This window comes from Arachis hypogaea, chromosome 19 (assembly GCF_003086295.3).
Source record: "Arachis hypogaea cultivar Tifrunner chromosome 19, arahy.Tifrunner.gnm2.J5K5, whole genome shotgun sequence".
Classification (NCBI taxonomy): domain Eukaryota; kingdom Viridiplantae; phylum Streptophyta; class Magnoliopsida; order Fabales; family Fabaceae; genus Arachis; species Arachis hypogaea.
This window is the reverse complement of record NC_092054.1, coordinates 91,327,686-91,330,435: the sequence shown is the minus strand read 5'-3', so window position 1 is coordinate 91,330,435 and position 2,750 is coordinate 91,327,686. Positions and strand designations below refer to the sequence as shown.

Here is a 2,750-nt window from a genome sequence, read left to right as displayed (position 1 = left end):
CGTGCTCTGAGGGCCTGATTCCTTCTTCTGAGACTTCCTTCAATACGGTGATGGCCTTGCATTCTTCCCATCTTACTCTCTTTTGTTCCCCTTTAGGATTCTTTTCTGTGTCACTAGGGAACACTGCAGTTGATTTGGGGGCCTGTCGAGATAGCTCTCCTACTAGAGATTCCATCCATTTGAGTTTTTCACCATGGTTTCTTAAGGTAGTCCTCACATCATCCCTGAAGCTTTTCAATTCAATTATGTCTTGACTCATGGTTGCCATCATTCCTTCCATCCGGTTTAATTGATCTTGAAATTGTTGGTTAGGATTGGGTTGGGTAGGTTGATTACTTTGGTCATGGTATGACGATTGGGGGTAAGTGTGTTGTGTGGCTTGGTATGATCTTTGGTTGGAGTTTTGGTATGTGGAATTGTTTTGTTGGTTGTGGTTGTAAGGTTTGTGGTTTTGTGGTTGGGTTTGTTGGTTTCCCCACCCAAAGTTTGGGTGGTTTCTCCAGCCTGGGTTGTAAGTGTTGGAGTGTGGATCATATGATTGCCTTTGTTGGTTTCCCACATAATTGGCCTCTTCCCAATCACCTCCTTCAATGCCTACTTCCTCTTGATCTTGTGTGTGTATTGCAGCCACTTGCTTTGTTTCTAATTGCCTGGTAAGCTCTGCTAGTTGCTTGGCAAACACCTTGTTTTGGGCTAGAATTGTATCAACATGGTTCAGCTCCATGACTCCCTTAGTGTTGTGCCTTTCTGATGCATAATAGTATTCATTCTCAGCCACTGTCTCGATCACTTCAATGGCTTCTTCCACGGTCTTTTTCTTGTTCAATGAACCTCCTGATGAATGGTCTACAGCCTTCCTTGATTCATAAGAGAGCCCATCATAGAAGATGTGCAATTGCACCCAATCATGGAACATGTTTGGTGGGCATTTCCTTGTCAAGTCCTTGAATCTCTCCCATGCCTCGTAGAGAGTTTCACCATCTTGTTGTCTAAAAGTCTGGACCTCAGATCGAAGCCTATTGACCTTTTGTGGAGGGTAGAAACGTGCCAGAAACTTGCCTTCCACCTCATCCCATGTGGTTAGACTCCCCCTTGGGAATGATTCCAGCCACTTAGCTGCCTTGTCCCTAAGTGAAAATGGGAACAAGAGCAGTTTATAGGCATCTTCCTGGACTCCATTGGACTTCACAGTGTCACAAATTCTCAGGAATTTTGTGAGATGTTGGTTTGGGTCTTCATTAGCATTTCCTCCAAAGGAACAATGATTTTCCACCAATGATATTAGCTGTGGCTTGAGCTCAAAATTGTTGGCCTGAATGGGTGGTTTCTGGATGCTACTACCACAATTCCCAGAGGTTGGGTTTATGTATGAACTAAGAACCCTCCTCTCAGGAATGGCATTGTTTCCATCAGCTCTCTCATGGTTGTGAACTTCTCTATCCATGTTGAGATCTAGAGCTTCCTCAAAATTGTCCTCAGATTCTCCTTCAGATTCCTCTTCTCCCACTACTCTCTTCCCTCTTGCTTCCCTTCTAAGTCTATGAAGGGTCCTTTCCGGTTCGGTATATGGAGGAGTTGATGTCTCTCCTCTCCTACCTGTCATACAAGAACACAGCTCAAACACAAACAAGTAAAATACTCTTGGTTAATGGAAGAGTATGGTTAGATCAATTGAGGAATTAAATCAAACAGTTAGTGAGTCAGTGAGTTAGTTGCATGAATTTAAAGGCATAAAGAAGGAAAGCATGTAACCAAGTGCAGAAATTAAAATTCAACAAATATCTAGAACAGAATTAACAAAGCAAGAGAAAATTGCTCAATCTAGTTAGCTTCCAATTTGAGAATTGTCAATCGAAAACCAATCCCCGGCAACGGCGCCATAAACTTGATGCACATAAACTAGTTATGCTACGATTTAGGAAATTGCACGATCGGCAAAATTTCTTCCGGCAAGTGCACCGGTTATCGTCGTCAAGTAAAAACTCACAATAGAGTGAGGTCGAATCCCACAAGGATTGGTTGATTGAGCAATTCGGATTAGAAGTGTGTTCTAGTTGAGCGGAATCAAGAATTGAGATGAGAATTGCGGAATGTAAAATTGGCGGGAAAAGTAAATGACAAGAAAATTAAATGGCCGAATCTTAAATTGCATGAATTAAAGAGCAGAATGTAAATTGCTGAAATTAAAAGGGAATGGGGGTGATTGCAAGAATTGAATTGCAGAATGTAAAGAGAAAGTGAAAATCAGAAATGGGGAATTCATTGGGTTTAGGAGATATTGAAATCTCCGAATCAAAACATGTATATCTCTTCCTCAACCAATGCATTCATTGAATTTTGCTTGGCAATCTTATATGATTGGATCCCAATTCCTTGGCTCACCAATGCTCTCTAAAAACAAACAAATTCCCAATCCCTTGGTTTAAATGTTCATAAGAAGAGATGATGCTTGATCACTGATTATACCACACAATTTCATGAACCACAATTTGGTAGGATTACATGTCACAATATCCATCCAAACCCCAATCCAATCCACTGTGAGAAAGCTTCTCTAGCATGAATCCTCCATTCCTTTCCCAAGGCTCCGAAGGATTCCAAGTATGAGTAGTCTCTTTCCCAAGACAACTACTCAATGGAATTAGATCGAGAAGCTTTCTAACAAAATTCAAGAGAAAAGATTGAAGAAGAAGATAAACTATTATTGATTCATTGAATTACAATAGAGCTCCCTAACCCAATGAGAGGGG

At 41.2% G+C, this 2,750-nt stretch overlaps 1 non-coding gene across 1 annotated transcript; it reads left to right on the top strand.

Moving 5' to 3' along the window:
* Nucleotides 1-914: 914 nt before the first annotated feature.
* On the top strand, nucleotides 915-1,018 carry LOC112781932 (small nucleolar RNA R71). Its single transcript, XR_003192678.1, has one exon. It is a non-coding gene; the product is annotated as a small nucleolar RNA R71 (small nucleolar RNA).
* The last annotated feature ends 1,732 nt before the right edge of the window (nucleotides 1,019-2,750 follow it).